Below are 25,299 nucleotides of genomic sequence, written 5' to 3'. Positions count from 1 at the left end.
TGTTAATTAACTAACAGAGTATGACGATCGGGACCCACCTGTCAGGTTGACCAAGTCAACCCTGTTGACTACTGACGTCAGCATGACATCATGCTGACGTCATAAATTCATTTTTCGAATTAAATAATTAATTAATTAAATTCCAGAAATTAATAAAATCTTTAGAAAATCATATCTTTTAATCCGTAACTCGGATTAAAATATTTTCAACATGAAAGTTGCTCGAAACGACGAGACGAATCCGGATACGCAGTCCGTTCGTCCGCCACACACCCCTAACCTATCGAACCCGCAACTTTCCCCCTCCGGCTCCTCTGCCCGAAATCATGAAACACCGGGAATACTTTCCCGGATGTTTCCCTCCTTAACCGGTACCACCTCATACCACGTTAGGGCACGCCTAGCATCGTTACTTGTCATGTCATGCTTCACTATGCATATGCTTGCATTATATTTATTGTTTCTTCCCCCTCTTCTCTCTCTAGACACCGAGACCGACGCCGCTGCTACCCCGTATGACTACGGTGTTGACGACCCCTCTCTCTTGCCAGAGCAACCAGGCAAGCCCCCCCTTTGATCACCAGATATCGCCTACTCTTCTCTATACTGCTTGCATTAGAGTAGTCTAGCATGTTACTGCTTCCCGTTAATCCCATACTGATGCATAGCCTGTCCTTGCTACTACTGTTGTTACCTTTACCTGCAATCCTAATGCTTAGTATAGGATGCTAGTTTATCATCAGTGGCCCAACATCCTTGTCCGTCTGCCATGCTATACTATCGGGCCGTGATCACTCGGGAGTTGATCACGGGTATATACTATATACTTTATACATGATACATGTGGTGACTAAAGACGGGTCGGCTTGAGGAGCACCCGCGAGTGGATCTTTGAGGCGGAGCGACAGGGCAGGTTCCGACCACCTAGGAGAGAGGTGGGCCTGGCCCTGGTCGGCGTTCGCGGATACTTAACACGCTTAACGAGATCTAGGTATTTGATCTGAGTCTGGCCATTTGGTCTATACGCACTAACCATCTACGCGGGAGTAGTTATGGGTATCCCGGCGTCGTGGTATCAGCCGAAGCCTTCTTGACGTCAGCGACGGAGCGGCGCGCGCTGGATTGGACTGGAACGCCACTAGGCTAGGTCTGCTTCCGGCCGCCCACGCAACGTGCAGGTGTGCTAAGGGCGATGGGCCCAGACCCCTGGGCGCTTAGGTTTAGACCGGCGTGCTGACCTCTCTGTTGGTCTAGGTGGGGCTGCGACGTGTTGATCTTCCGAGGCCGGGCATGACCCAGGAAAGTGTGTCCGGCCAAATGGGATCGAGCGTGTTGGGGTATGTGGTGCACCCCTGCAGGGAAGTTAATCTATTCGAATAGCCGTGATCTTCAGTAACAGGACGACTTGGAGTTGTACCTTGACCTTATGACAACTAGAACCGGATACTTAATAAAACACACCCTTCCAAGTGCCAGTTACAACCGGTGGTCGCTCTCTCTCAGGGCATTGAGGAGGGGATCGCCGGGTAGGATTATTGCTATGCGATGCTACTTGGAGGGTTTCAGCCTACTTTTTTTCTACATGTTGCAAGACGGAGGCTGCCAGAAGCGTAGTCTTCGAAAGGACTAGCTATCCCCCTCTTATTCCGGCATTCTGCAGTTCAGTCCACCTATGATAGCCTTATTCCAGTTGATACCAATGCATACATATGTAGTGTAGCTCCTTGCTTGCGAGTACTTTGGATGAGTACTCACGGTTGCTTTCTCCCTCCTTTCCCCTTTTTCCTTCTTCCTGGTTGTCGCAACCAGATGTTGGAGCCCAGGATCCAGATGCCACCGTCGACGACGACTCCTACTACACCGGAGGTGCCTACTACTACGTGGTGCCCGCTGACGACGACCAGGAGTAGTTAGGAGGATCCCGGGCAGGAGGCCTGCGCCTCTTTCGATCTGTATCCCAGTTTGTGCTAGCCTTCTTAAGGCAAACTTGTTTAACTTATGTCTGTACTCAGATATTGTTGCTTCTCGTCTATGATCGAGCTCTTGTATTCGAGCCCTCGAGGCCCCTGGCTTGTAATATGATGCTTGTATGACTTATTTTAATTGTAGAGTTGTGTTGTGATATCTTCCCGTGAGTCCTTGATCTTGATCGTACACATTTGCGTGCATGATTAGTGTACGATTAAATCGGGGGCTTCACACTCGGCCACCCCGCTCAGCGAATCAGGGCACGGGGAGAGCAGGGAGTCGAGGCCAACCCGCTGCCTCTACTCGCAACGGCCCAGATTCCCACTTCCACCGTCCGCGACTCCAAGCGCATGGGAGCCGCGTGGCGAGGATGCGGAGCCGAGGCGACGGACGAGGCAGCCTCGCCCCGCCCCGTGATCGTGAGGAGTGGACGCCTCAAAAAACCGCGCACCGGCCCCGTCCAGTAAATACACGACGCCCCCACGCCTACCTCCGTCTAAGGAGGAGGGCGTGAACCGTCCCCTTCATCATGGCCTGACGCATGCTCGCGGGGCTTAGCCCCGCGTGCGCCGCCCACGTCACCCACGACGCCACGTCCGACGCGTGCCGTTCTGGGCGTGCGCGGTGGAAGCGGAGAGATACGCGGCGTGACCTAGGCCACGCGTGCCCGTGCACTGTTTTGGGCCTGGCCCAACAGCGCTCGGCACCGTGTATGGCCCAGGCCCGGGGGCTCCTGTCGGTGTACTAGAGTAGGGGTACCCTAGTATCCCGAACTTGTGCACGGGCAGTCGTTGCATCCCGCGGCAAGGCTTGCCGGGTGACCGCCAAGATCCTCCGTGGTTCCTCTGGAGCCACTCAAGAGCAAAGTACTCAAACCAAGGCCCCGGCGAGGAGCTGGCCGGGAAGAAAACGAGACCCCGGCAAGAGGAGCTTGCCGGGAAGGCTATCAAAAGCACCTCAAGACCCCGGCGAGAGGAGCTTGCCGGGAAGGCCAACCCAGGCATACCAAGAAAACTTGCCGCGACGCGCCCCGCGTCCCGGCAAAGCCCGGTGAGCGACAAGCTCCCGGACGCGACAAGATGACAACCGCGGCAAGCCACCCCCACTTCGTGCCCGCGCTCCAGCACATCCACCACGTGTCGCTCTGGGGCCCCTCCCAAGCGCACGTGGCGGGAGGCCGTGCAGCGAGGGGTGCGAGGTGGCAAGCAGGCGCTGACGAGATAACCATCGTGGCAAACGGTGGCGTCCCTAGCGGTCCCTTTTGGTACTGTTTAGGCGACATTGACGGGCATTTAATGCCCTTGTCCCCTGCCGTCAGGGTTAGGTATGATAACACTGTAGCAGGTAGCTGTGCCTACTGCAGCACCTAGCTATGCCTATCCACGGCACCCTTTCCATTTTTTGCCCTTGACCTCCATTGCCCTATGTCGGTAACCCCTTGAGTATAAAAGGAGGCCCGTGTGCAACGTAGAGGGGGGTCGGCCATTTGAGAGCCTTCTCGAGGAAGCCACTTACACACACCCACGCTCGGTCTCGCTAGCTGCTAGAGCATACTGTAGTACTCCGCGCTCCCGAGCTAGAGATCAAATCAATACAATCCACAAAAGCAGGAGTAGGGTTTTACGCATCCGTGCGGCCCGAACCTGGGTAAATCGCCCGCGTGCTTCGCCTCGATCTGCTCTTTGCGCAACCTCCGCCCCCGCCGAACCGAAAGGGACCGGTCCGCCGGTCCCATAGGTGTCCGTGGATCAGCTACCCCGGCAGAAGTGCATCCAGTTTTTGCCGCAACCCTCTCAACTTTTTAGCACATGCTATGTGGGTGAAACTATGATACCATGCCAAGTTTCAACCTTTTCAGAGTTCATTTGTAGAGCTTTCCAATTTCAGGGTCATTTAACTCAAAATAAATCATTAAATGCATGAAAAATATCAAATGAAATCAGGAGAGGGTTGAAAATTCATGATGTGCCTTTGAATGGTGCATATTGAATTCACAAAAAGCCTGGAGTTAAAATGAGTTATTAAAAATTGAAATCCCTTTGTAACAGATGAGTTTTCGTCCGAAACCCTCATACTTCGAACGGGATTGTCTAGTTTGTACACGAACTGCATCCAATTTTTGCCGTAACCCTCTCAACTTTTTAGCACATGCTATGTGGGTGAAATTATGATACCATGCCAAGTTTCAACCTTTTCAGAGTTCATTTGTAGTGCTTTTCAATTTTAGGGTCATTTAGCTCAAAATAAATCATTAAATGCATGAAAAATAACAAATGAAGTCAGGAAAGGGTTGAAAATTCATGATGTGCCTCTGAATGGTGCATATTGAACTCACAAAAATCCTGGAGTTAAAATGAGTTATTAAAAATTGAAATCCCTTTGTAACAGATGAGTTTTCGTTTGAAACCCTGATACTTTGAAAGGGATTGTTCTAATTGTACACGAAGTGCATCCAGTTTTTGCCGCAACCCTCTCAACTTTTTAGCACATGCTATGTGGGTGAAATTATGATACCATGCCAAGTTTCAACCTTTTCAGAGTTCATTTGTAGTACTTTTCAATTTCAGGGTCATTTAGCTCAAAATAAATCATTAACTGCATGAAAAATAGCAAATGAAATCAGGAGAGGGTTGAAAATTCATGATGTGCCTTTGAATGGTGCATATTGAATTCACAAAAAGCCCGGAGTTAAAATGAGTTATTAAAAATAGTAATCCCTTTGTAACAGATGAGTTTTTGTCCGAAACCCTGATACTTCGAAAGGGATTGTCCAGTTTGTACACGAAGTGCATCCAGGTTTTGCCGCAACCCTCTCAAGTTTTTAGCACATGCTATGTGGGTGAAATTATGATACCATGCCAAGGTTCAAGCTTTTCAGAGTTCATTTGTAGTGCTTTTCAATTCCAGGGTCATTTAGCTCAAAATAAATGTTTAAATGCATGAAAAATATCAAATGAAGTCAGGAGAGGGTTGAAAATTCATGATGTGCCTTTGAATGGTTCATATTGAACTGACAAGAACCCTGGAGCTAAAATGATTTATTAAAAATTGAAATCCCTTTGTAACAGATGAGTTCTCGTCCGAAACCCTGATACTTCGAAAGGGATTGTCCAGTTTGTACACGAAGTGCATCCAGTATTTGCCGCAACCCTCTGAAGTTTTTAGCACATGCTATGTGGGTGAAATTATGATACCATGCCAAGATTCAAGCTTTTCAGAGTTCATTTGTAGTGCTTTTCAATTCCAGGGTCATTTAGCTAAAAATAAATATTTAAGTGCATGAAAAATATCAAATGAAGTCAGGAGAGGGTTGAAAATTCATGATATGCCTTCGAATGGTGCATATTGAACTTACAAAAAGCCTGGAGTTAAAATTAGTTAATAAAAATTGAAATCCGTAACAAATGAGTTTTCGTCCGAAACCCTGATACTTCGAAAGGGATTGTCCAGTTTGTACAAGAAGTGCATCCAGTTTTTGCCGCAACCCTCTCAACTTTTTAGCACATGCTATGTGGGTGAAATTATGATACCATGCCAAGTTTCAACATTTTCAGAGTTCATTTGTAGTGCTTTTCAATTTCAGGGTCATTTAGCTAAAAATAAATCATTAAATGCATGAAAAATATCAAATGAAGTCAGGAGAGGGTTGAAAATTCATGATGTGCCTTTGAATGGTGCATATTGAACTCACAAGAACTCTGGAGCTAAAATGAGTTATTAAAAATTGAAATCCCTTTGTAACAGATCAGTTTTCTTCTAAAACCCTGATACTTCGAAAGGGATTGTCCAGTTTGTACACGAAGTGCATCCAGTTTTTGCCGTAAGCCTCTCAACTTTTTAGCACATGCTATGTGGGTGAAATTATGATACCATGCCAAGTTTCAACCTTTTCAGAGTTCATTTGTAGTGCTGTTCCATTTCTGGGTCATTTAGCTCAAAATAGATAATTAAATGCACAAACAATATCAAATGAAGTCAGGAAAGGGGTGAAAATCATGATGTGCCTTTGAATGGTGCATATTGAACTCACAAAAAGCCTGGAGTTAAAATGTAGTAAAAATTGAAATCCCTTTGTAACAGATGAGTTTTCGTCCGAAACCCTGATACTTCAAAAGGGATTGTCCAGTTTGTAAACGAAGTGCATCCAGTTTTTGCCACAACCCTCTCAACTTTTTAGCACATGCTATGTGGGTGAAATTATGATACCATGCCAAGTTTCAAGCTTTTCAGAGTTCATTTGTAGTGCTATTCAATTTCAGGGTCATTTAGCTCAAAATAAATCATTCAATGCATGAAAAATATCAAATGAAGTCAGGAGAGGGTTGAAAATTAATGATGTGCCTTTGAATGGTGCATACTGAACTCACAAAAACGCTGGAGATAAAATGAGTTGTTAAAAATTGAAATCCCTTTTGTAACAAATGAGTTTTCGTCCGAAACCCTGATACTTTGAAAGGGATTGTCCAGTTTGTACACGAAGTGCATCCAGTTTTTGCCGCAACCCTCTCAACTTTTTAGCACATGCTATGTGGGTGATATTATGATACCATGCCAAGTTTCAACCTTTTCAGAGTTCATTTGTAGTGCTTTTCAATTTCAGGGTCATTTAGCTCAAAATAAATCATTAACTGCATGAAAAATAGCAAATGAAGTCAGGAGAGGGTTGAAAATTCATGATGTGCCTTTGAATGGTGCATATTGAACTCACAAAAAGCCTGGAGTTAAAATGAGTTATTAAAAATAGAAATCCCTTTGTAACAGATGAGTTTTCGTCCGAAACCCTGATACTTCGAAAGGGATTGTCTAGTTTGGACACGAAGTGCATCCAGTTTTTGCCGGAACCCTCTCAAGTTTTTAGCACATGCTATGTGGGTGAAATTGTGATACCATGCCAAGGTTCAAGCTTTTCAGAGTTCATTTGTAGTGCTTTTCAATTCCAGGGTCATTTAGCTCAAAATAAATCTTTAAATGCATGAAAAATATCAAATGAAGTCAGGAGAGGGTTGAAAATTCATGATGTGCCTTTGAATGGTGCATATTGAACTCACAAAAAGCCTGGAGTTGAAATGAGTTATTAAAAATTGAAATCCCTTTGTAACAGATGAGTTTTCGTCTGAAACCCTGATACTTCGAAAGGGATTGTCCAGTTTGTACACGAAGTGCATCCCGTTTTTGCCGCAACCCTCTCAACTTTTTAGCACATGCTATGTGGGTGAAATTATGATACCATGTCAAGTTTCAACCTTTTCAGAGTTCATTTGTAGTGCTTTTCAATTTCAGGGTCATTAAGCTCAAAATAAATCATTAACTGCATGAAAAATAGCAAATGAAGTCAGGAGAGGGTTGAAAATTCATGATGTGCCTTTGAATGGTGCATATTGAACTCACAAAAAGCCTGGAGTTATAATGAGTTATTAATAATTGAAATCCCTTTGTAACAGATGAGTTTTCGTCCAAAACCCTGATACTTCGAAAGGGGTTGTCCAGTTTGTACACGAAGTGCATCCAGTTTTTGCCGCAACCCTCTCAACTTTTTAGCACATGCTATGTGGGTGAAATTATGATACCATGCCAAGTTTCAACCTTTTCAGAGTTCATTTGTAGTGCTTTTCAATTTCAGGGTCATTAAGCTCAAAATAAATCATTAACTGCATGAAAAATAGCAAATGAAGTCAGGAGAGGGTTGAAAATTAATGATGTGCCTTTGAATGGTGCATATTGAACTCACAAAAAGCCTGGAGTTATAATGAGTTATTAATAATTGAAATCCCTTTGTAACAGATGAGTTTTCGTCCGAAACCCTGATACTTCGAAAGGGATTGTCCAGTTTGTACACGAAGTGCATCCAGTTTTTGCCGCAACCCTCTCAACTTTTTAGCACATGCTATGTGGGTGAAATTATGATACCATGCCAAGTTTCAACCTTTTCGGAGTTCATTTGTATTGCTTTTCAATTTCAGGGTCATTTAGCTCAAAATAAATCATTAACTGCATGAAAAATATCAAATGAAGTCAGGAAAGGGGTGAAATATCATGATGTGCCTTTGAATGGTGCATATTGAACTCACAAAAATCCAGGAGTGAAAATGTATTAAAAATTGAAATCCCTTTGTGAAGGATGAGTTTTCGTCCGAAACCCTGATACTTCAAAATGAATTGTCCAGTTTGTATACGTAATGCATCCAGTGTTTGCCGCAACCCTCTCAAGTTTTTAGCACATGCTATGTGGGTGAAATTATGATACCATGCCAAGGTTCAACCTTTTCGGAGTTCATTTGTAGTGCTTTTCAATTCAGGGTCATTTAGCTCAAAATAAATCATTAAATGCATGAAAAATATCAAATGATGTCAGGAGAGGGTTGAAAATTCATGATGTGCCTTTGAATGGTGCATATTGAACTCACAAAAAGCCTGGAGTGAAAATGTATTAAAAATTGAAATCCCTTTGTAACAGATGAGTTTTGTTCCGAAACCCTGATACTTCGAAAGGGATTGTCCAGTTTGGACACGAAGTGCATCCAGTGTTTGCCGCAACTCTCTCAAGTTTTTAGCACATTCTATGTGGGTGAAATTATGATACCATGCCAAGTTTCAACCATTTCAGAGTTGATTTGTAGTGCTTTTCAATTTCAGGGTCATTAGCTCAAAATAAATCATTAAATGCATGAAAAATATCAAATGATGTCAGGAGAGGGTTGAAAATTCATGATGTGCCTTTGAATGGAGCATATTGAACTCACAAAAAGCCAGGAGTGAAAATGTATTAAAAATTGAAATCCCTTTGTGAAGGATGAGTTTTCGTCCGAAACCCTGATACTTCAAAAGGAATTGTCCAGTTTGTATACGAAGTGCATCCAGTGTTTGCCGCAACCCTCTCAAGTTTTTAGCACATGCTATGTGGGTGAAATTATGATACCATGCCAAGGTTCAAGCTTTTCAGAGTTCATTTGTAGTGCTTTTCAATTCAAGGTCATTTAGCTCAAAATAAATCATTAAATGCATGAAAAATATCAAATGATGTCAGGAGAGGGTTGAAAATTCGTGATGTGCCTTTGAATGGTGCATATTGAACTCACAAAAAGCCTGGAGTGAAAATGTATTAAAAATTGAAATCCCTTTGTAACAGATGAGTTTTGTTCCGAAACCCTGATACTTCGAAAGGGATTGTCCAGTTTGGAAACGAAGTGCATCCAGTGTTTGCCGCAACCCTCTCAAGTTTTTAGCACATTCTATGTGGGTGAAATTATGATACCATGCCAAGTTTCAACCTTTTCAGAGTTCATTTGTACTGCTTTTCAATTTCAGGGTCATTTAGCTCAAAATAAATCATTAAATGCATGAAAAATATCAAATGAAGTCAGGAGAGGGTTGAAAATTCATGATGTGCCTTTGAATGGTTCATATTGAACTCACAAAAAGCCTAGAGTTAAAATGAGTTATTAAAAATTGAAATCCCTTTGTAACCGATAAGTTTTCGTCCGAAACCCTGATACTTCGAAAGGGATTGTCCAGTTTGTACATGAAGTGCATCCAGTTTTTGCCGCAACCCTCTCAACTTTTTAGCACATGCTATGTGGGTGAAATTATGATACCATGCCAAGTTTCAACCTTTTCAGAGTTCATTTGTAGAGCTTTCCAATTTCAGGGTCATTTAACTCAAAATAAATCATTAAATGCATGAAAAATATCAAATGAAGTCAGGAGAGGGTTGAAAACTCATGATGTGCCTTTGAATGGTGCATATTGAACTCACAAAAAGCCTGCAGTTAAAATGAGTTATTAAAAATTGAAATCCCTTTGTAACAGATGAGTTTTCGTCCGAAACCCTCATACTTCGAAAGGGATTGTCTAGTTTGTACACGAACTGCATCCAATTTTTGCCGTAACCCTCTCAACTTTTTAGCACATGCTATGTGGGTGAAATTATGATACCATGCCAAGTTTCAACCTTTTCAGAGTTCATTTGTAGTGCTTTTCAATTTTAGGGTCATTTAGCTCAAAATAAATCATTAAATGCATGAAAAATATCAAATGAAGTCAGGAAAGGGTTGAAAATTCATGATGTGCCTTTGAATGGTGCATATTGAACTCACAAAAAGCCTGGAGTTAAAATGAGTTATTAAAAATTGAAATCCCTTTGTAACAGATGAGTTTTCGTTTGAAACCCTGATACTTCGAAAGGGATTGTTCTAATTGTACACGAAGTGCATCCAGTTTTTACCGCAACCCTCTCAACTTTTTAGCACAAGCTATGTGGGTGAAATTATGATACCATGCCAAGTTTCAACCTTTTCAGAGTTCATTTGTAGTGCTTTTCAATTTCAGGGTCATTTAGCTCAAAATAAATCATTAACTGCATGAAAAATAGCAAATGAAGTCAGGAGAGGGTTGAAAATTCATGATGTGCATTTGTATGGTGCATATTGAACTCACAAAAAGCCTGGAGTTAAAATGAGTTATTAAAAATTGAAATCCCTTTGTAACAGATGAGTTTTCGTCCGAAACCCTGATACTTCGAAAGGGATTGTCCAGTTTGTACACGAAGTCCATCCAGGTTTTGCCGCAACCCTCTCAAGTTTTTAGCACATGCTATGTGGGTGAAATTGTGATACCATGCCAAGGTTCAAGCTTTTCATAGTTCATTTGTAGTGCTTTTCAATTCCAGGATCATTTAGCTCAAAATAAATCTTTAAATGCATGAAAAATATCAAATGAAGTCAGGAGAGGGTCGAAAATTCATGATGTGCCTTTGAATGGTGCATATTGAACTCACAAGAACTCTGGAGCTAAAATGAGTTATTAAAAATTGACATCCCTTTGTAACAGATGAGTTTTCGTCCGAAACCCTGATACTTCGAAAGGGATTGTCCAGTTTGTACACGAAGTGCATCCAGTTTTTGCCGCAACCCTCTCAAGTTTTTAGCACATGCTATGTGGGTGAAATTATGATACCATGCCAAGGTTCAAGCTTTTCAGAGTTCATTTGTAGTGCTTTTCAATTCCAGGGTCATTTAGCTCAAAATAAATCATTAAATGCATGAAAAATATCAAATGATGTCAGCAGAGGGTTGAAAATTCATGATGTGCCTTTGAATGGTGCATATTGAACTCACAAAAAGCCTGCAGTGAAAATGTATTAAAAATTGAAATCCCTTTGTAACAGATGAGTTTTCTTGCGAAACCCTGATACTTCGAAAGGGATTGTCCAGTTTGTACACAAAGTGCATCCAGTGTTTGCCGCAACCCTCTCAAGTTTTTAGCACATTCTATGTGGGTGAAATTATGATACCATGCCAAGGTTCAAGCTTTTCAGAGTTCATTTGTAGTGCTTTTCAATTCAGGGTCATTTAGCTCAAAATAAATCATTAAATGCATCAAAAATATCAAATGATGTCAGGAGAGGGTTGAAAATTCATGATGTGCCTTTGAATGGTGCATATTGAACTCAGAAAAAGCCTGGAGTGAAAATGTATTAAAAATTGAAATCCCTTTGTAACAGATGAGTTTTCTTCCGAAACCCTGATACTTCGAAAGGGATTGTCCAGTTTGTAGACGAAGTGCATCCAGTGTTTGCCGCAACCCTCTCAAGTTTTTAGCACACTCTATGTGGGTGAAATTATGATACCATGCCAAGTTTCAACCTTTTCAGAGTTCATTTGTAGTGCTTTTCAATTTCAGGGTCATTTAGCTCAAAATAAATCATTAAATGCATCAAAAATATCAAATGAAGTCAGGAGAGGGTTGAAAATTCATGATGTGCCTTTGAATGGTTCATATTGAACTCACAAAAAGCCTAGAGTTAAAATGAGTTATTAAAAATTGAAATCCCTTTGTAACCGATAAGTTTTCGTCCGAAACCCTGATACTTCGAAACGGATTGTCCAGTTTGTACACGAAGTGCATCCAGTTTTTGCCGCAACCCTCTCAACTTTTTAGCACATGCTATGTGGGTGAAATTATGATACCATGCCAAGTTTCAACCTTTTCAGAGTTCATTTGTAGAGCTTTCCAATTTCAGGGTCATTTAACTCAAAATAAATCATTAAATGCATGAAAAATATCAAATGAAGTCAGGAGAGGGTTGAAAATTCATGATGTGCCTTTGAATGGTGCATATTGAACTCACAAAAATCCTGGAGTTAAAATGAGTTATTAAAAATTGAAATCCCTTTGTAACAGATGAGTTTTCGTCCGAAACCCTCATACTTCGAAAGGGATTGTCTAGTTTGTACACGAAGTGCTTCCAGTTTTTGCTGTAACCCTCTCAACTTTTTAGTACATGCTATGTGGGTGAAATTATGATACCATGCCATGTTTCAACCTTTTCAGAGTTCATTTGTAGTACTTTTCAATTTTAGGGTCATTTAGCTCAAAATAAATCATTAAATGCGTGAAAAATATCAAATGAAGTCAGGAAAGGGTTGAAAATTCATGATGTGCCTTTGAATGGTGCATATTGAACTCACAAAAAGCCTGGAGTTAAAATGAGTTATTAAAAATCGAAATCCCTTTTGTAACAGATGAGTTTTCGTCCGAAACCCTGATACTTCGAAAGGGATTGTCCAGTTTGTACACGAAGTGCATCCAGGTTTTGCCGCAACCCTCTCAGGTTTTTAGCACATGCTATGTGGGTGAAATTGTGATACCATGCCAAGGTTCAAGCTTTTCATAGTTCATTTGTAGTGCTTTTCAATTCCAGGATCATTTAGCTCAAAATAAATCTTTAAATGCATGAAAAATATCAAATGAAGTCAGGAGAGGGTTGAAAATTCATGATGTGCCTTTGAATGGTGCATATTGAACTCACAAGAACTCTGGAGCTAAAATGAGTTATTAAAAATTGAAATCCCTTTGTAACAGATCAGTTTTCGTCTGAAACCCTGATACTTTGAAAGGGATTGTTCTAATTGTACACGAAGTGCATCCAGTTTTTGCCGCAACCCTCTCAACTTTTTAGCACATGCTATGTGGGTGAAATTATGATACCATGCCAAGGTTCAAGCTTTTCAGAGTTCATTTGTAGTGCTTTTCAATTCAGGGTCATTTAGCTCAAAATAAATCATTAAATGCATGAAAAATATCAAATGATGTCAGGAGAGGGTTGAAAATTCATGATGTGCCTTTGAATGGTGCATATTGAACTCACAAAAAGCCTGGACTTAAAATGAGTTATTAAAAATTGAAATCCCTTTGTAACAGATGAGTTTTCGTCCGAAAACCTGATACTTCGAAAGGGATTGTCCAGTTTGTACACGAAGTGCATCTAGTTTTTGCCGCAACACTCTCAAGTTTTTAGCACATGCTATGTGGGTGAAATTATGATACCATGCCAAGGTTCAAGCTTTTCAGAGTTCATTTGTTGTGCTTTTCAATTCAGGGTCATTTAGCTCAAATTAAATCATTAAATGCATGAAAAATATCAAATGAAGTTAGGAAAGGGTTGAAAATTCATGATGTGCCTTTGAATGGTGCATATTGAACTCACAAAAAGCCTGGAGTTAAAATGTATTAAAAATTGAAATCCCTTTGTAACAGATGAGTTTTCGTCCGAAACCCTGATACTTCAAAAGGGATTGTCCAGTTTGTAAACGAAGTGCATCCAGTTTTTGCCACAACCCTCTCAACTTTTTAGCACATGCTATGTGGGTGAAATTATGATACCATGCCAAGTTTCAAGCTTTTCAGAGTTCATTTGTAGTGCTATTCAATTTCAGGGTCATTTAGCTCAAAATAAATCATTCAATGCATGAAAAATATCAAATGAAGTCAGGAGAGGGTTGAAAATTAATGATGTGCCTTTGAATGGTGCATACTGAACTCACAAAAACGCTGGAGATAAAATGAGTTATTAAAAATTGAAATCCCTTTTGTAACAAATGAGTTTTCGTCCGAAACCCTGATACTTCGAAAGGGGTTGTCCAGTTTGTACACGAAGTGCATCCAGTTTTTGCCGCAACCCTCTCAACTTTTTAGCACATGCTATGTGGGTGAAATTATGATACCATGCCAAGTTTCAACCTTTTCAGAGTTCATTTGTAGTGCTTTTCAATTTCAGGGTCATTTAGCTCAAAATAAATCATTAACTGCATGAAAAATAGCAAATGAAGTCAGGAGAGGGTTGAAAATTCATGATGTGCCTTTGAATGGTGCATATTGAACTCACAAAAAGCCTGGAGTTAAAATGAGTTATTAAAAATAGAAATCCCTTTGTAACAGATGAGTTTTCGTCCGAAACCCTGATACTTCGAAAGGGATTGTCTAGTTTGGACACGAAGTGCAACCAGTTTTTGCCGCAACCCTCTCAAGTTTTTAGCACATGCTATGTGGGTGAAATTGTGATACCATGCCAAGGTTCAAGATTTTCAGAGTTCATTTGTAGTGCTTTTCAATTCCAGGGTCATTTAGCTCAAAATAAATCTTTAAATGCATGAAAAATATCAAATGAAGTCAGGAGAGGGTTGAAAATTCATGATGTGCCTTTGAATGGTGCATATTGAACTCACAAAAAGCCTGGAGTTGAAATGAGTTATTAAAAATTGAAATCGCTTTGTAACAGATGAGTTTTCGTCTGAAACCCTGATACTTCGAAAGGGATTGTCCAGTTTGTACACGAAGTGCATCCCGTTTTTGCCGCAACCCTCTCAACTTTTTAGCACATGCTATGTGGGTGAAATTATGATACCATGCCAAGTTTCAACCTTTTCAGAGTTCATTTGTAGTGCTTTTCAATTTCAGGGTCATTTAGCTCAAAATAAATATTTAAATGCATGAAAAATATCAAATGAAGTCAGGAGAGGGTTGAAAATTCATGATGTGCCTTTGAATGGTGCATATTGAACTCACAAAAAGCCTGGAGTTGAAATGAGTTATTATTAATTGAAATCCCTTTGTAACAGATGAGTTTTCGTCCGAAACCCTGATACTTCGAAAGGGGTTGTCCAGTTTGTACACGAAGTGCATCCAGTTTTTGCCGCAACCCTCTCAACTTTTAAGCACATGCTATGTGGGTGAAATTATGATACCATGCCAAGTTTCAACCTTTTCGGAGTTCATTTGTATTGCTTTTCAATTTCAGGGTCATTTAGCTCAAAATAAATCATTAACTGAATGAAAAATATCAAATGAAGTCAGGAAAGGGGTGAAATATCATGATGTGCCTTTGAATGGTGCATATTGAACTCACAAAAATCCAGGAGTGAAAATGTATTAAAAATTGAAATCCCTTTGTGAAAGATGAGTTTTCGTCCGAAACCCTGATACTTCAAAATGAATTGTCCAGTTTGTATACGTAGTGCATCCAGTGTTTGCCACAACCCTCTCAAGTCTTTAGCACATGCTATGTGGGTGAAATTATGATACCATGCCAAGGTTCAACCTTTTCGGAGTTCATTTGTAGTGCTTTTCAATTCAGGGTCATTTAGCTCAAAATAAATCATTAAATGCATGAAAAATATCAAATGATGTCAGGAGAGGGTTGAAAATTCATGATGTGCCTTTGAATGGTGCATATTGAACTCACAAAAAGCCTGGAGTTAAAATGAGTTATTAAAAATTGAAATCCCTTTGTAACAGATGAGTTTTCGTTTGAAACCCTGATACTTCGAAAGGGATTGTTCTAATTGCAGACGAAGTGCATCCAGTTTTTGCCGCAACCCTCTCAACTTTTTAGCACATGCTATGTGGGTGAAATTATGATACCATGCCAAGTTTCAAACTTTTCAGAGTTCATTTGTAGTGCTTTTCAATTTCAGGGTCATTTAGCTCAAAATAAATCATTAACTGCATGAAAAATAGCAAATGAAGTCAGGAGAGGGTTGAAAATTCATGATGTGCATTTGTATGGTGCATATTGAACTCACAAAAAGCCTGGAGTTAAAATGAGTTATTAAAAATTGAAATCCCTTTGTAACAGATGAGTTTTCGTCCGAAACCCTGATACTTCGAAAGGGATTGTCCAGTTTGTACACGAAGTGCATCCAGGTTTTGCCGCAACCCTCTCAAGTTTTTAGCACATGCTATGTGGGTGAAATTGTGATACCATGCCAAGGTTCAAGCTTTTCATAGTTCATTTGTAGTGCTTTTCAATTCCAGGATCATTTAGCTCAAAATAAATCTTTAAATGCATGAAAAATATCAAATGAAGTCAGGAGAGGGTTGAAAATTCATGATGTGCCTTTGAATGGTGCATATTGAACTCACAAGAACTCTGGAGCTAAAATGAGTTATTAAAAATTGACATCCCTTTGTAACAGATCAGTTTTCGTCTGAAACCCTGATACTTTGAAAGGGATTGTTCTAATTGTACACGAAGTGCATCCAGTTTTTGCCGCAACCCTCTCAACTTTTTAGCACATGCTATGTGGGTGAAATTATGATACCATGCCAAGGTTCAAGCTTTCCAGAGTTCATTTGTAGTGCTTTTCAATTTCAGGGTCATTAAGCTCAAAATAAATCATTAAATGCATGAAAAATATCAAATGATGTCAGGAGAGGGTTGAAAATTCATGATGTGCCTTTGAATGGTGCATATTGAACTCACAAAAAGCCTGGAGTGAAAATGTATTAAAAATTGAAATCCCTTTGTAACAGATGAGTTTTCTTGCGAAACCCTGATACTTCGAAAGGGATTGTCCAGTTTGTACACAAAGTGCATCCAGTGTTTGCCGCAACCCTCTCAAGTTTTTAGCACATTCTATGTGGGTGAAATTATGATACCATGCCAAGGTTCAAGCTTTTCAGAGTTCATTTGTAGTGCTTTTCAATTCAGGGTCATTTAGCTCAAAATAAATCATTAAATGCATGAAAAATATCAAATGATGTCAGGAGAGGGTTGAAAATTCATGATGTGCCTTTGAATGGTGCATATTGAACTCACAAAAAGCCTGGAGTGAAAATGTATTAAAAATTGAAATCCCTTTGTAACAGATGAGTTTTCTTCCGAAACCCTGATACTTCGAAAGGGATTGTCCAGTTTGTAGACGAAGTGCATCCAGTGTTTGCCGCAACCCTCTCAAGTTTTTAGCACACTCTATGTGGGTGAAATTATGATACCATGCCAAGTTTCAACCTTTTCAGAGTTCATTTGTAGTGCTTTTCAATTTCAGGGTCATTTAGCTCAAAATAAATCATTAAATGCATCAAAAATATCAAATGAAGTCAGGAGAGGGTTGAAAATTCATGATGTGCCTTTGAATGGTTCATATTGAACTCACAAAAAGCCTAGAGTTAAAATGAGTTATTAAAAATTGAAATCCCTTTGCAACCGATAAGTTTTCGTCCGAAACCCTGATACTTCGAAACGGATTGTCCAGTTTGTACACGAAGTGCATCCAGTTTTTGCCGCAACCCTCTCAACTTTTTAGCACATGCTATGTGGGTGAAATTATGATACCATGCCAAGTTTCAACCTTTTCAGAGTTCATTTGTAGAGCTTTCCAATTTCAGGGTCATTTAACTCAAAATAAATCATTAAATGCATGAAAAATATCAAATGAAGTCAGGAGAGGGTTGAAAATTCATGATGTGCCTTTGAATGGTGCATATTGAACTCACAAAAAGCCTGGAGTTAAAATGAGTTATTAAAAATTGAAATCCCTTTGTAACAGATGAGTTTTCGTCCGAAACCCTCATACTTCGAAAGGGATTGTCTAGTTTGTACACGAAGTGCATCCAGTTTTTGCCGTAACCCTCTCAACTTTTTAGTACATGCTATGTGGGTGAAATTATGATACCATGCCAAGTTTCAACCTTTTCAGAGTTCATTTGTAGTACTTTTCAATTTTAGGGTCATTTAGCTCAAAATAAATCATTAAATGCATGAAAAATATCAAATGAAGTCAGGAAAGGGTTGAAAATTCATGATGTGCCTTTGAATGGTGCATACTAAACTCACAAAAAGCCTGGAGTTAAAATGAGTTATTAAAAATCGAAATCCCTGTTGTAACAGATGAGTTTTCGTCCGAAACCCTGATACTTCGAAAGGGATTGTCCAGTTTGTACACGAAGTGCATCCAGGTTTTGCCGCAACCCTCTCAAGTTTTTAGCACATGCTATGTGGGTGAAATTGTGATACCATGCCAAGGTTCAAGCTTTTCATAGTTCATTTGTAGTGCTTTTCAATTCCAGGATCATTTAGCTCAAAATAAATCTTTAAATGCATGAAAAATATCAAATGAAGTCAGGAGAGGGTTGAAAATTCATGATGTGCCTTTGAATGGTGCATATTGAACTCACAAGAACTCTGGAGCTAAAATGAGTTATTAAAAATTGACATCCCTTTGTAACAGATCAGTTTTCGTCTGAAACCCTGATACTTTGAAAGGGATTGTTCTAATTGTACACGAAGTGCATCCAGTTTTTGCCGCAACCCTCTCAACTTTTTAGCACATGCTATGTGGGTGAAATTATGATACCATGCCAAGGTTCAAGCTTTTCAGAGTTCATTTGTAGTGCTTTTCAATTTCAGGGTCATTAAGCTCAAAATAAATCATTAAATGCATGAAAAATATCAAATGATGTCAGGAGAGGGTTGAAAATTCATGATGTGCCTTTGAATGGTGCATATTGATCTCACAAAAAGCCTGGAGTGAAAATGAGTTATTAAAAATTGAAATCCCTTTGTAACAGATGAGTTTTCGTTCGAAAACCTGATACTTCGAAAGGGATTGTCCAGTTTGTACACGAAGTGCATCTAGTTTTTGCCGCAACCCTCTCAAGTTTTTAGCACATGCTATGTTTGTGAAATTATGATACCATGCCAAGGTTCAAGCTTTTCAGAGTTCATTTGTTGTGCTTTTCAATTCAGGGTCATTTAGCTCAAATTAAATCATTAAATGCATGAAAAATATCAAATGAAGTTAGGAAAGGGTTGAAAATTCATGATGTGCCTTTGAATGGTGCATATTGAACTCACAAAAAGCCTGGAGTTAAAATGTATTAAAAATTGAAATCCCTTTGTAACAGATGAGTTTTCGTCCGAAACCCTGATACTTCAAAAGGGATTGTCCAGTTTGTAAACGAAGTGCATCCAGTTTTTGCCACAACCCTCTCAACTTTTTAGCACATGCTATGTGGGTGAAATTATGATACCATGCCAAGTTTCAAGCTTTTCAGAGTTCATTTGTAGTGCTATTCAATTTCAGGGTCATTTAGCTCAAAATAAATCATTCAATGCATGAAAAATATCAAATGAAGTCAGGAGAGGGTTGAAAATTAATGATGTGCCTTTGAATGGTGCATACTGAACTCACAAAAACGCTGGAGATAAAATGAGTTATTAAAAATTGAAATCCCTTTTGTAATAAATGAGTTTTCGTCCGAAACCCTGATACTTCGAAAGGGGTTGTCCAGTTTGTACACGAAGTGCATCCAGTTTTTGCCGCAACCCTCTCAACTTTTTAGCACATGCTATGTGGGTGAAATTATGATACCATGCCAAGTTTCAACCTTTTCAGAGTTCATTTGTAGTGCTTTTCAATTTCAGGGTCATTTAGCTCAAAATAAATCATTAACTGCATGAAAAATAGCAAATGAAGTCAGGAGAGGGTTGAAAATTCATGATGTGCCTTTGAATGGCGCATATTGAACTCACAAAAAGCCTGGAGTTAAAATGAGTTATTAAAAATAGAAATCCCTTTGTAACAGATGAGTTTTCGTCCGAAACCCTGATACTTCGAAAGGGATTGTCTAGTTTGGACACGAAGTGCAACCAGTTTTTGCCGCAACCCTCTCAAGTTTTTAGCACATGCTATGTGGGTGAAATTGTGATACCATGCCAAGGTTCAAGATTTTCAGAGTTCATTTGTAGTGCTTTTCAATTCCAGGGTCATTTAGCTCAAAATAAATCTTTAAATGCATGAAAAATATCAAATGAAGTCAGGAGAGGGTTGAAAATTCATGATGTGCCTTTGAATGGTGCATATTGAACTCACAAAAAGCCTGGAGTTGAAATGAGTTATTAAAAATTGAAATCCCTTTGTAACAGATGAGTTTTCGTCTGAAACCCTGATACTTCGAAAGGGATTGTCCAGTTTGTACACGAAGTGCATCCCGTTTTTGCCGCAACCCTCTCAACCTTTTAGCACATGCTATGTGGGTGAAATTATGATACCATGCCAAGTTTCAACCTTTTCAGAGTTCATTTGTAGTGCTTTTCAATTTCAGGGTCATTTAGCTCAAAATAAATCTTTAAATGCATGAAAAATATCAAATGAAGTCAGGAGAGGGTTGAAAATTCATGATGTGCCTTTGAATGGTGCATATTGAACTCACAAAAAGCCTGGAGTTGAAATGAGTTATTAATAATTGAAATCCCTTTGTAACAGATGAGTTTTCGTCCGAAACCCTGATACTTCGAAAGGGGTTGTCCAGTTTGTACACGAAGTGCATCCAGTTTTTGCCGCAACCCTCTCAACTTTTAAGCACATGCTATGTGGGTGAAATTATGATAGCATGCCAAGTTTCAACCTTTTCGGAGTTCATTTGTATTGCTTTTCAATTTCAGGGTCATTTAGCTCAAAATAAATCATTAACTGCATGAAAAATATCAAATGAAGTCAGGAAAGGGGTGAAATATCATGATGTGCCTTTGAATGGTGCATATTGAACTCACAAAAATCCAGGAGTGAAAATGTATTAAAAATTGAAATCCCTTTGTGAAGGATGAGTTTTCGTCCGAAACCCTGATACTTCAAAATGAATTGTCCAGTTTGTATACGTAGTGCATCCAGTGTTTGCCGCAACCCTCTCAAGTTTTTAGCACATGCTATGTGGGTGAAATTATGATACCATGCCAAGGTTCAACCTTTTCGGAGTTCATTTGTAGTGCTTTTCAATTCAGGGTCATTTAGCTCAAAATAAATCATTAAATGCATGAAAAATATCAAATGATGTCAGGAGAGGGTTGAAAATTCATGATGTGCCTTTGAATGGTGCATATTGAACTCACAAAAAGCCTGGAGTTAAAATGAGTTATTAAAAATTGAAATCCCTTTGTAACAGATGAGTTTTCGTTTGAAACCCTGATACTTCGAAAGGGATTGTTCTAATTGCAGACGAAGTGCATCCAGTTTTTGCCGCAACCCTCTCAACTTTTTAGCACATGCTATGTGGGTGAAATTATGATACCATGCCAAGTTTCAACCTTTTCAGAGTTCATTTGTAGTGCTTTTCAATTTCAGGGTCATTTAGCTCAAAATAAATCATTAACTGCATGAAAAATAGCAAATGAAGTCAGGAGAGGGTTGAAAATTCATGATGTGCATTTGTATGGTGCATATTGAACTCACAAAAAGCCTGGAGTTAAAATGAGTTATTAAAAATTGAAATCCCTTTGTAACAGATGAGTTTTCGTCCGAAACCCTGATACTTCGAAAGGGATTGTCCAGTTTGTACACGAAGTGCATCCAGGTTTTGCCGCAACCCTCTCAAGTTTTTAGCACATGCTATGTGGGTGAAATTGTGATACCATGCCAAGGTTCAAGCTTTTCATAGTTCATTTGTAGTGCTTTTCAATTCCAGGATCATTTAGCTCAAAATAAATCTTTAAATGCATGAAAAATATCAAATGAAGTCAGGAGAGGGTTGAAAATTCATGATGTGCCTTTGAATGGTGCATATTGAACTCACAAGAACTCTGGAGCTAAAATGAGTTATTAAAAATTGACATCCCTTTGCAACAGATCAGTTTTCGTCTGAAACCCTGATACTTTGAAAGGGATTGTTCTAATTGTACACGAATTGCATCCAGTTTTTGCCGCAACCCTCTCAACTTTTTAGCACATGCTATGTGGGTGAAATTATGATACCATGCCAAGGTTCAAGCTTTTCAGAGTTCATTTGTAGTGCTTTTCAATTTCAGGGTCATTAAGCTCAAAATAAATCATTAAATGCATGAAAAATATCAAATGATGTCAGGAGAGGGTTGAAAATTCATGATGTGCCTTTGAATGGTGCATATTGAACTCACAAAAAGCCTGGAGTGAAAATGTATTAAAAATTGAAATCCCTTTGTAACAGATGAGTTTTCTTGCGAAACCCTGATACTTCGAAAGGGATTGTCCAGTTTGTACACAAAGTGCATCCAGTGTTTGCCGCAACCCTCTCAAGTTTTTAGCACATTCTATGTGGGTGAAATTATGATACCATGCCAAGGTTCAAGCTTTTCAGAGTTCATTTGTAGTGCTTTTCAATTCAGGGTCATTTAGCTCAAAATAAATCATTAAATGCATGAAAAATATCAAATGATGTCAGGAGAGGGTTGAAAATTCATGATGTGCCTTTGAATGGTGCATATTGAACTCACAAAAATCCTGGAGTTAAAACGAGTTATTAAAAATTGAAATCCCTTTGTAACAGATGAGTTTTCGTCCGAAACCCTCATACTTCGAAAGGGATTGTCTAGTTTGTACACGAAGTGCTTCCAGTTTTTGCCGTAACCCTCTCAACTTTTTAGTACATGCTATGTGGGTGAAATTATGATACCATGCCATGTTTCAACCTTTTCAGAGTTCATTTGTAGTACTTTTCAATTTTAGGGTCATTTAGCTCAAAATAAATCATTAAATGCGTGAAAAATATCAAATGAAGTCAGGAAAGGGTTGAAAATTCATGATGTGCCTTTGAATGGTGCATATTGAACTCACAAAAAGCCTGGAGTTAAAATGAGTTATTAAAAATCGAAATCCCTTTTGTAGCAGATGAGTTTTCGTCCGAAACCCTGATACTTCGAAAGGGATTGTCCAGTTTGTACACGAAGTGCATCCAGGTTTTGCCGCAACCCTCTCAGGTTTTTAGCACAAGCTATGTGGGTGAAATTGTGATACCATGCCAAGGTTCAAGCTTTTCATAGTTCATTTGTAGTGCTTTTCAATTCCAGGATCATTTAGCTCAAAATAAATCTTTAAATGCATGAAAAATATCAAATGAAGTCAGGAGAGGGTTGAAAATTCATGATGTGCCTTTGAATGGTGCATATTGAACTCACAAGAACTCTGGAGCTAAAATGAGTTATTAAAAATTGAAATCCCTTTGTAACAGATCAGTTTTCGTCTGAAACCCTGATACTTTGAAAGGGATTGTTCTAATTGTACACGAAGTGCATCCAGTTTTTGCCGCAACCCTCTCAACTTTTTAGCACATGCTATGTGGGTGAAATTATGATACCATGCCAAGGTTCAAGCTTTTCAGAGTTCATTTGTAGTGCTTTTCAATTCAGGGTCATTTAGCTCAAATTAAATCATTAAATGCATGAAAAATATCAAATGAAGTCAGGAGAGGGTTGAAAATTCATGATGTGCCTTTGAATGGTGCATATTGAACTCACAAAAAGCCTGGACTTAAAATGAGTTATTAAAAATTGAAATCCCTTTGTAACAGATGAGTTTTCGTCCGAAAACCTGATACTTCGAAAGGGATTGTCCAGTTTGTACACGAAGTGCATCTAGTTTTTGCCGCAACCCTCTCAAGTTTTTAGCACATGCTATGTGGGTGAAATTATGATACCATGCCAAGGTTCAAGCTTTTCAGAGTTCATTTGTTGTGCTTTTCAATTCAGGGTCATTTAGCTCAAATTAAATCATTAAATGCATGAAAAATATCAAATGAAGTTAGGAAAGGGTTGAAAATTCATGATGTGCCTTTGAATGGTGCATATTGAACTCACAAAAAGCCTGGAGTTAAAATGTATTAAAAATTGAAATCCCTTTGTAACAGATGAGTTTTCGTCCGAAACCCTGATACTTCAAAAGGGATTGTCCAGTTTGTAAACGAAGTGCATCCAGTTTTTGCCACAACCCTCTCAACTTTTTAGCACATGCTATGTGGGTGAAATTATGATACCATGCCAAGTTTCAAGCTTTTCAGAGTTCATTTGTAGTGCTATTCAATTTTAGGGTCATTTAGCTCAAAATAAATCATTCAATGCATGAAAAATATCAAATGAAGTCAGGAGAGGGTTGAAAATTCATGATGTGCCTTTGAATGGTGCATACTGAACTCACAAAAACGCTGGAGATAAAATAAGTTATTAAAAATTGAAATCCCTTTTGTAACAAATGAGTTTTCGTCCGAAACCCTGATACTTCGAAAGGGGTTGTCCAGTTTGTACACGAAGTGCATCCAGTTTTTGCCGCAACCCTCTCAACTTTTTAGCACATGCTATGTGGGTGAAATTATGATACCATGCCAAGTTTCAACCTTTTCAGAGTTCATTTGTAGTGCTTTTCAATTTCAGGGTCATTTAGCTCAAAATAAATCATTAACTGCATGAAAAATAGCAAATGAAGTCAGGAGAGGGTTGAAAATTCATGATGTGCCTTTGAATGGTGCATATTGAACTCACAAAAAGCCTGGAGTTAAAATGAGTTATTAAAAATAGAAATCCCTTTGTAACAGATGAGTTTTCGTCCGAAACCCTGATACTTCGAAAGGGATTGTCTAGTTTGGACACGAAGTGCAACCAGTTTTTGCCGCAACCCTCTCAAGTTTTTAGCACATGCTATGTGGGTGAAATTGTGATACCATGCCAAGGTTCAAGATTTTCAGAGTTCATTTGTAGTGCTTTTCAATTCCAGGGTCATTTAGCTCAAAATAAATCTTTAAATGCATGAAAAATATCAAATGAAGTCAGGAGAGGGCTGAAAATTCATGATGTGCCTTTGAATGGTGCATATTGAACTCACAAAAAGCCTGGAGTTGAAATGAGTTATTAAAAATTGAAATCCCTTTGTAACAGATGAGTTTTCGTCTGAAACCCTGATACTTTGAAAGGGATTGTCCAGTTTGTACACGAAGTGCATCCCGTTTTTGCCGCAACCCTCTCAACTTTTTAGCACATGCTATGTGGGTGAAATTATGATACCATGCCAAGTTTCAACCTTTTCAGAGTTCATTTGTAGTGCTTTTCAATTTCAGGGTCATTTAGCTCAAAATAAATCTTTAAATGCATGAAAAATATCAAATGAAGTCAGGAGAGGGTTGAAAATTCATGATGTGCCTTTGAATGGTGCATATTGAACTCACAAAAAGCCTGGAGTTGAAATGAGTTATTAATAATTGAAATCCCTTTGTAACAGATGAGTTTTTGTCCGAAACCCTGATACTTCGAAAGGGGTTGTCCAGTTTGTACACGAAGTGCATCCAGTTTTTGCCGCAACCCTCTCAACTTTTAAGCACATGCTATGTGGGTGAAATTATGATACCATGCCAAGTTTCAACCGTTTCGGAGTTCATTTGTATTGCTTTTCAATTTCAGGGTCATTTAGCTCAAAATAAATCATTAACTGCATGAAAAATATCAAATGAAGTCAGGAAAGGGGTGAAATATCATGATGT

Source organism: Triticum urartu, chromosome 6A, assembly GCF_056163025.1.
Source record: "Triticum urartu cultivar PI428250 chromosome 6A, HENAU_Tu73, whole genome shotgun sequence".
Lineage (NCBI taxonomy): Eukaryota > Viridiplantae > Streptophyta > Magnoliopsida > Poales > Poaceae > Triticum > Triticum urartu.
Note: the sequence above shows the minus strand (reverse complement) of the source record.